At 40.1% G+C, this 10326-nt stretch overlaps 1 protein-coding gene across 2 annotated transcripts in view; it reads left to right on the top strand.

The window, feature by feature from the left end:
• The window catches only part of LOC310864050 (leucine-rich repeat and fibronectin type III domain-containing protein 1-like protein), a gene marked incomplete at its 5' end in the record, with an annotated part of 48429 nt that extends 42778 nt beyond the window's left edge, over positions 1–5651 (top strand). Inside the window, 2 exons of one of the 2 annotated variants that reach the window (XM_083772592.1) lie at positions 1444–1482; positions 4164–5651. The remainder of the gene's footprint in view (positions 1–1443; positions 1483–4163) is intronic. The other variant, XM_083772593.1, reaches the window with a different exon arrangement.
• Between the last annotated feature and the right edge of the window lie 4675 nt (positions 5652–10326).

Below are 10326 nucleotides of genomic sequence, written 5' to 3' on the forward strand. Positions count from 1 at the left end.
AGATATGGCTTATAGAGTAGGCTAATGTCTTGAGATATGGCTTATAGAGTAGGCTAATGTCTTGGAGATATGTCTTATAGAGTAGGCTAATGTCTTGAGATATGGCTTATAGAGTAGGCTAATGTCTTGGAGATGGAGATATGGCTTATAGAGTAGGCTAATGTCTTGGAGATGGAGATATGGCTTATAGAGTAGGCTAATGTCTTGGAGATGGAGATATGGCTTATAGAGTAGGCTAATGTCTTGGAGATGGAGATATGGCTTATAGAGTAGGCTAATGTCTTGGAGATGGAGATATGGCTTATAGAGTAGGCTAATGTCTTGGAGATGGAGATATGGCTTATAGAGTAGGCTAATGTCTTGGAGATGGAGATATGGCTTATAGAGTAGGCTAATGTCTTGGAGATGGAGATATGGCTTATAGAGTAGGCTAATGTCTTGCGCAAAACAGAGAATAGAGAAAACAGGCTCTAGTTCTATGGACTCTAGCATTACACCTAGCTACATGTTTAAGCATTTATTTCATATTTATATGTCGATTTCAGCTCTGACATTTATTTCAGACATGCTCTAGTCTAGTACACTTATGTGAACAGTCCCTGTGGTATTGGATTAAAAAATAAATAAATTCAGTTTTTCTCCTCTGGTGAAAAGCTGGAGGTTGCACAATGACAGGCTCTCAGTCAAATCTGGTCACAAATGTTGGTGTTGAGTCTTAATATCTGCTCCTGAAGTCCATTGTTCAAGTGGCCACATTTCACTTTCACATTATTATCTCTCCTCACGATCCAAACAGCTGATGAAGTGAAAGATACCATCTCAATCCAGCCAGTCTCTTCTTTAGTTCTCTGTACTTCACCCAGTGGAAGTTAAGAGGAAGCTTCCTCTTCCTCTGGATTTTGCAATGTTCAGAAATGAAAAACATTTATTTTGGCTAACCACTTGAACCCTAACCCCTATTTTCGCTATTTGTCATACAAAAAAGTATAAAGGGCTTAAGTGGTTAAGATAGAATATGTCACACCTCCCGTTTTTCTTTTACAAATTGAACCCTGGAAACGCATTGTTCTTGAGAGACTAGACACAAAGTGACAGAGAAACAAGCAACGAGGCAATTAAAAGCAAGACCGAGGCACAGAGAGCAGCAGACAGACAGGTATAAACAGTCGCAGCTGAACAAATAAGTGGAGAGAGAGAGTAGTCACTGAGTCACTGAGCCCCGAGAGGGAGAAAAGACACAGAGGGATAGAAAACTGAATCTCAGGGATAGAGGGAGGGATTGGAGATGAATCAATGGAAGAGAGTAGAGAGCTAAGACAAAACATAAAATAACACTATCCATCTGTCAATTTAACTGGGAAAACTGCATCTATTCTACATCACTATCTACTAAAGCTGTGTAAAGTGTGTTGTTGATGTTCCGTTCTCTCGTCTATATTCCAGATTCACACACATCATTCAGCACCACAACTCCAGGAAGAGGTGAGGCACACACAAACAGGAACAGTTTTAACGTGGGTTTTGAGTTGACATATGATAATTTTGGAAATATTTGAACTTTCCCCTTACCCACAAGATCGGTATCGGCCGATTATGAGGTCCCAAAAAACCTGATCGGAGCGCCCCTATTTTTGAACTCAACAGAATCACTTGGAGAGAGGAAACGACATGAGCGAAAGAAAGAGATTGACAAGCGGTTAGACTCTAGAGAGAGAGATATATATATAGTCAAAAGAAAGGTTAGTAAGTGAGGGAGAGAATGAGTGGGGTTGAAAGATCAGGAAGCAGGACGAGACAGCTATTATGAAGCCCGGAGTCTGGCTGCGTCTTAAAGTGCTCCGTAAATATCCCCCTGCCTTGGTAAACAACATTATTCCTCTTTATTGGCCTGTCATCCGATCGCGTGAACCCCCACAGTATGTAAATGTGTGTCACTCGCTGCCTTATGTAAGCTTCATCAGCAAGCCTTACATAACGTAAGCATTCTCATCTGCTCTTTTCTGCTTCCCTGGCCGTCATGCAATCTGCATCTTCCTGCAGGTCTGCATGATGCTTCTCTTCTCTTCTCTTCTCTTCTCTTCTCTTCTCTTCTCTTCTCTTCTCTTCTCTTCTCTTCTCTTCTCTTCTCTTCTCTTCTCTTCTCTTCTCTTCTCTTCTCTTCTCTTCTCTTCTCTTCTCTTCTCTTCTCTTCTCTTCTCTTCTCTTCTCTTCTCTTCTCTTCTCTTACACAGTGCCAGACATCTTCCTTTCAAATACATTATACATCCAGAAAGCAATTTTTTCAGCACTGGTGCACATGATTGGAACACAGTGCATAACAAACTGATATTTACCCCACCCCAGACTGGAGTGAATGGCTCCCCTCCAGACAGCCTCAAGAGAAAATAAATGTATTTTTTATTTGTTTATTCAGATAGGAGAGTGTAGAGAAACCGAGAGCAGAGAGAGGAGAGGCAAGCTTGACGTGACAGGAGGAGAGTTCTAACTGAGGTCCACATATAGTAGCTTTAGGAGCACAATCTGTGCACTTACATAAGAGCTATAGACACCTAAGGTAGAGGCTCAAAGCTCTCACAGATTGCTGTCATTAATAATATCACTATCTATCACATACTAAACGACCAAAGCAGAGCGGAAAACAGTGATGATCACAGTTCACAGAATTACTTTCTCCCCACAGGGAATCCCAGTGGGGTTATAGTAACCCCGGTACCCTTTTGTTTGCCGGGGCAGTTCCTCCATGTCAATTTATTAACACTAATGTGTTGATAAAGTGCTATTTCTCCTTCTCTTTGTGAATAACAGGATAGGGGTATGTGATAAACCAGTGATCACCTAGTCGTTGCCCATTTATTAACCAATTTCAACTCGATATCCCAATTCTGGGCTTATTATAGGCAAAATAATTCCCTAAATTGTCCCAATTATATATTTTTAATAAAGAACATTAGTCATAGATTATGCTATGTTCCATAAAATAAAATCATATACAATACGTAAAATAATTGTAAACAAGACGTTGGCGCAGTAATACCAATAGATGCAGTTTAGGTGTGTGTTTTAGTATTTGATAAAAGGATTCCATTCAGAACATAACTATATCCCTTTTATGAAGGGATCTTAATCCAGAGCATCAGCCTTGGCTGTCTTGATGTTGTTTCTTAAGACTGTGAGTCTGCACTCGGCCGTCATTCCTTAAACCAGTGATTTTCAAGCTTGTCAGGGTGGGTCCCCAAATAATTGGCAACATACTTAACACAGGGTCCTTGGGTTCGGATGAATTGGGTTCGGATGAATTTCATCCGGTTTTAGTGATAGAGGGTAAAACCTTTTTTTTTTTTTTTTTACTGGACCCAGGAATGTCCCAGGCATGGGTGGACCAAAGGATAAGTTCCCAGCTCCATTATTATTATTTGTTTTCTTCTTTTTGTAATATTACCAAAATTTTGCCCCCCAGTTTTTTATTTTATTTTTTATGTTGAGATATTAAAGAAGAGTACCTCAAATTGCCATGTATTGCTGTAGCCCAGCGGTTCCCAAACCTTTTTGCCCATGCACCCCCTGTTACCTCACGACCTAGCTGACGCACCCCCCCCCCCCCCCCCCCACACACACACACACACACACACACATGGAACTATAAATTGCATAATACATTTCATATTTATCCACATATATGCACATATACCTGAATATGGCATATATATGCAGCATATAGGCTATACTCTGCATATACTTCCCATATATTGGCATAATATGTTAATATATTAAAAATAAAACCACAGCACCACCATTAGCCCTAGAAGGCGCCCACGCACCACAAGGGGTGCACGCACCACAGTTTGTAGCGGCAGCCTATACTTCAATATAGTCGGGGTTGTGGAGTGGGAAATTTGATATAGCCTATATAGTCTTTTTTATTAGGGCACATTTTTATTAGGGCACATTTGGGACATTTGCCCAAATATCCCCAAAATGTGCTGACCTCATCAAATTTGTGATGACATTTTTTTAGCCCAAGGAGTGTTTTTGCTGCATGTCTCTCCCCATCTCTCTCTCCCTCTTTCTTGTCCAGCTTCACTGTAACTGTCAATAAAGGCACAAAAGCCTATAACAAATCATTAAAAAAACAAACCTAAAACCTTCTCTCTCCTCTCGTCCAGGTGAACTGCATTGCCCTGACGGTCTCCTTGAATGATGTCCGCAGGGAGCAGCACATCACTCACGTTCTGCACCAGGCGGGATGTAATTTAACCCTCGTTATATGCAATCTGACCCAAGACGTCTTGGAACCCATACGGCATCAGTACAGTCAGTAGAACTGCACCCGTCGAATAGACGTTTTGGGGGGGTTCAGACATTTGAATCTAGGGCCTTGGGGAATCTCTGTCCTGTGGAGCTAAGGATATGGAGGGCCTTCAATGCCTTGTATGGAAAATCAGAATACTCTGATGGGGTTAGGTCCCTCAGCTGAGGAGCTCTGGATCTTTTAGAGGGACATCGTTGCCTGATGTGGACTTATGTTCGGACCACTGTTCCACTGGAAATATCGCCATTCTGGATAATTATTTGGGATTACCCACTTTTTACATGTCCCCAGACTCTCTTGGATGTGGTTTGGGCTTGGTAATTGTTGGCAGCATCGCTCCCCTCTCTCTCTATCTCGCCCCAAAATACGGTCACATGCCAAAGGACTACTTACATACACAATAACCAGTGATTTATTAACACATGGGAAGAACTCCAAGACACGTGTAAATCTCCTGACTGTGAGAATGGTAGTTTCTCTTGAGGGCCGTGGATTGAAACAAACTAGCACAATTTCAGCGTCTTGTCTCAAAGCACCAATAACTACTAACTGTTGCACAAAACAGAGAACTATTTTGGGCACTTTAGTCGTCTGTCTAACTGTTGCACAAAACAGAGAACTATGTTGGGCACTTTAGTCGTCTGTTTTCATTTCAATTCTCCTATTTTACTCTGTACTGTCGTCTCTCTCTCTCTCTCTCTCTCTCTCTCTCTCTCTCTCTCTCTGATCCCCGCTCATTTTCTTGGACAATTGAATAGTATACTCTCCAGTATTACTGATCTAAATCGTCCAAGTTTGGACGTTTTGGGTGATGTTGAAATAACCAGTGTGTTTGCGTCAATGGTGGATTGATTCACTTTATGTCAGATTATAAAAAACAGAGGAATAAAAAGAAAAAAAATGTTAATAAAAACTAGGGGTTCCCCGGACGGACAATTCGATACAGATCTCGATGCACACAATTCCGCCTTCCACGTTTGGCGGTTAAAAATGATTATTTCTGCTGTCGGATGTAAAGCCGGGTTGCACTCAAAGCCGGTAAACTGGATTCTAGGCGGTGTAACGACTGTGAAACGTCAGAATTCAATAAGTGTTACATGGTTTTGAGATTAAAAAATAAACGGCAAAGAGAACTTCCGCCGTTGTCCCCAGACCCGACCCCCCCACCCCCTTCTTTGCTGTTTGACAGTGTCTGTGTTTGTATGTGACATACACCTTACAGTCCTCAGTGGTTTGATACCCATAATTTACTTTGAGTATAACGAAAACAAACGACCACACTAAGAAGGAAAATAATAATAATACGATGACAATGTGCAAGATGGGGGTTTTATGCTTTCATAGGAGCAATTATGTGGATTTATAATGAAATAAAAAGTATTTTTCTTGAAGAATAACTGTTTGCCGTGTTATTCAGTTGAGTGAATTAACTTAATTGTCTAGGATTTCTTCTGTTGGCATCTTTAAATACCATACCAGTGTATTTAAAGATATGTAGGCTATTGTGAGTGACAAACAAGTCACTGCAGCACCAGGCTTTGTAATACACCACCTTTCACACATTGAAGATATGTAAATGACTAGATCTGCTAGTTTCAGCAAATGTTTGCTGATATTATAATCTGCCCGATAAGGATGTGATTAAGATTACCTTTGCAGAGTGGAACCCACAAACACATCTCTGTAGGCCCCCAAACAGAGTTCTCTGTCTCCTCTTCTGAACTGGACACTTCTCAACCTGTAAGAAATCAAACTGAGAGTATACATTTACTGAAATATGTAAGCATAATCCACTGTACATTTTTGAAATATAAAAAAAACTGCTTTACTTTTATATAAAGACTGCGCCATTTGGGCTGCTTTGAGGATGGCCTAGTTCCCGGCATCAGAGGGCCAAACCCCTGTGACATAAGCTTCCATGCCCTTGGGTTGAGGGCTCCTATATTCAGCTATTAGTGTAGATTTTCGTCATACACAAACATTAAATTCCCATTGACAATGAATGGATCATTTTATGTCAGTGTCTGAGCAAATAGGCATAGTGTCTGTTTTATGTCATGATGATGTACAATGATAAGAGCACCCCTCACTTCACACGGGTGTGATTTTTATTATTATTTTTAGAAGGCATTTGCAACATAATGACAACAGATTGTTATGCTGGCATATTGTACCTAATGCAGTTATGTAAGGCTGGTAAGCTATTTGACTACCTTGTACTACCTGTGTGCATTAACATATATGTAGCCACAATTTGCAACACAATTTTTTTAAATGTTAAATATACAGTTGCAACACCAACCATTGACAGCCCACATCCAACCTGATTGTACCAGACGCCCTGAGGGCGAGGTTGCGTGCATGCAGCCACCTGGGTGACGGCAGACTGCTGGGCGACCACTGAGCACTGGGCATGGGGGGTCAGATCAACATATGGAATGAATTCTGTATTGGCCACATATGGAGCGTGTCACGAAGCGTGACTGACGGACGGACAGGTTTTGCAGGTTTTCGTAAACTGCGTCGCAATTAAACTCACCAACATTTCAGCTGTTGCCCAGTGCCCACAGAAAGCTTAAATTATTTTATTTCTATGTAATTTACACAACTATTGCAGTTTCTGATTAGCCAATGAAGTCCACAGTAGCTGAAATATAACATATGAATAAGTTAGGCTATGTCACGTTTTTCAATCCAAAGACCCCATATAGCTGAGAGAGATATACATTAGAAAATGTTGCTGATTAAACATTTTAATACATTTCATAGATAGCTTTGTAGACTTGTTTGACAGCACTATCATCAGTGTTAAATTAATGTTTTTTGTATATCTTTTACACTTAAAATGCAATTAATTATACAAAATAATGTAATTAATTTTAATAATGAATATTAATGAATGAATTAATTAATTAAAATTAAATAACTGTTATTTTGAAGGAAGGCATCAACCAATCAGGAGCAAGCCTACCCCCCAGTTGGAATAACCAATCAAATCAGTTTTTTTCCTTTTGCGGAGAGGAGAAAATGAGAAATCGTCCGTTTCCCTTTTTTTGTTTTACAAGAGAAAGTAGAAAATAGAATTAAAGGGTTTGTTTTCTCATTTTTTGTTTTGTAAGGGGAAAGGAGATAATGGATTGTTTTCTCGTTTTAAATTGAGAAACGAGACGTTTTGGTCAAGGGACCTTAGTATAATTGCCTTATTTGAATCTGAATCCAACATATAAAAAACATATTTGTGATTTTTGTTTGTTTCATTTGATTCCAGCAAACAGAAATGAGCTAAATTTTCCTTTTTTTGTTCATAATTGAAAAATGTGAAAACGCTAACCGAAAAATCACAACAACTGGCCAAGGAACGGTCAGGGGACCTTAGTATAATTGCCTTATTTGAATCTGAATCCAACATATAAAAAACATGTTTGTGATTTTTGTTTGTTTAATTTGATTCCAGCAAACAGAAATGTACTAATTCTTCATTTTGTTTTCTTCTGAATTACAATTTGGTTCAATTGAATTCCACAAACAAAACGTGGCTTATTTTTCTGTTTTTTAAATATTCAGTATTATTCCACACACTGCTCCATTTGTAGTTTCTGAATAAAAAAATGAAGTCACGTGACTATTCTGTTCCCTGGGTCACATGGTTAAATCACACGGTCTTGGTCCTTCTACAATTTTAAAATAAAATACTAGAAGTTAGGCAGGCTTGAAGACAGCTAGATTGATAGATTGATCGACAGACGGACGGACGGACGGACGGACGGACGGAGACAGACAGACAGACAGGAAAGCTAGATAGCAGGAGAGTAGGTACTGCAGAGAGCTCTTTCAGAGCTGTACACTAAGCCAGTAGGCGTACATGTGCTATGCATAGAGGGAGGATCAATCACTCCACTGTGGCCAGGCACGCTTGCTGTGTTTTAATCACTTCTTTGGCCCAGTGGTAGACAGTGAATTCAATGCGTCTTGCTTGAGATGCAAAGTGCATGATCATCCCTCGTCTCCCGAGGCGTATCACATCTCGGGCTCTGAGCTGACTGCTGTTTTTATGTTCCTGCCCTTCACATGACTATACTGGGCATCCTTATTTTAATATTTTCTGTATTGACATGAAGTACGGATGATGTCAGAAAACAAGCAGTGGTAGTTGGTACATTCTACATAGCTAGAATCAGGGTCACATCCCTGCGCTGGTGTCTGTCTAAATTCATTGTCACACTGTCCATTAAACAAATGAACAATTTCACTAAAGCTGTTGAAAACTGTGTCCAAAGAGGCTGTGTGGCAGGTGTCAGAATAGACAATAAAGGACCTCTAGATGGTCTTCCACCATGTCTTCACCTCCTCCTAGGACACTCTAGGACTAAACTAGAGGGTGATGTTAAAATATCCAAATGTCAGGAAATTGCAGTGGCTCAAACCCTGTCCATATAAAGTTTACTTGTATTAATAATAACCTAACATGGTTCATATATTTTATATAGTAATTCAAATTGATTTGCCTCCTGTGTGAACTGGTGACACTGGGATCCCGAGCTTGGATCCGTACTTCCCCTTCCTAGAAACTAGTTTTAACATTTCAGTGCTTTTTGAAAATATTCGGATACATTATCGCTTGCAGCAGGATTGTACATGAAGCTGAGTTAGAATTGCATCCATTCCCTTCCTTTTTCTCTCCGTTTCTCTTCTTTCTTCTCTTTTTTTTCTCCCCCTTCTTCCCCCTCCATTTTTCTTCTTCCCCCCCCTCTTACAGTCTAGTGTTCCCCAGCTTTAGCTCAGTTGGGAGAGCGCTAGACTTATGATCTAAAGGTCCCTGGTTCAAACCTGGGTTTCGGCAGTTGAAATGAGTTACAGAAAACTGTATATGGTTTCGGAAGACTTGCTATATTATGTTGTTTTTCATGATTTTGAAGGATTAAAAAATAAAACATGAAAATCATGAAAAAACGACATACTATAGTTTATGGGTTTGGAAGACATACTATAGTATGTTGTGTTTCATGATTTGGAGGATTAAAAAATATCAGGCAAAATCCAACTCTATCTCACAGGCAAAGGAAGACTGAAGTCTTTACTTTCAAGACCGATTTCGAGAAGAACTAAAAAAAAAAGAAGTGTGAATTGCCTGGAACCAGTGGCTCAGTGTGTTAGAACACTGCCACATGATCGGGAGATGGTGAGTTCAAACCCCACTCAAGTCTTTACTTTCAAGACCAATTTCAGAAGAAGAAAACAAACAAAAAAACAATGTGAATTGTCTGGAACCAGTGGCTCAGTGTGTTAGAACACTGGCATCATCATCAGGAGATGGTGAGTTCAAACCCCACTCAAGTTTTTACTTTCAAGACCGATTTAGAGATGAACTAAACAAAACAAAGCAGTGACCAGTGGCTCAGTGTGTTAGAACACTGGCCTCATCATCGGGAGATGGTGAGTTCAAACCTCACTCAAGTCTCTACTTTCAAGACCGATTTACAGAAGAACAAAACAAACAAAAAAGCAGTGTGAATTGTCTGGAACCAGTGACTCAGTGTGTTAGAATACTGCCACATGATCGGGAGATGGTGGTTTCAAACCCCACTCAAGTTCAAACAAAGAAATAAAGGGGCCAATCTCACCCCAGTCTTTACTGTGACACTTTGCATTCCAAACTAACATCAAGTAGCACAGAAAAGCTGTCTTGTAGTAACCAGCAGTTAGCTTAGTGTGATGAGTGGCTGTGCTTGTGATCCACAGGTCTAGGGTTCAAATCCCACATTAGTCATGTGTGTCTGTGACACTTTGCTTTGCACACTGACTTTCAGAATGACAACTTTAAATCAGCACAGAAATTCCCAATGATTGTGTGCCTCAGTGGCCTAACGGATAAGTCACATTGATTGTGTGCCGGTTCAAACCTGACATACAGACAGTGGATAATTGATATCCATAGATCACAGACACTGTCCATATCCATATCCTAGTAGAAGTATGCCGGCCACATACTCCTAGTAGAATGCTGAGTAGGAGTGTGT

Source organism: Protomyctophum parallelum, assembly GCF_964188405.1.
Source record: "Protomyctophum parallelum genome assembly, chromosome: 9".
Lineage (NCBI taxonomy): Eukaryota > Metazoa > Chordata > Actinopteri > Myctophiformes > Myctophidae > Protomyctophum > Protomyctophum parallelum.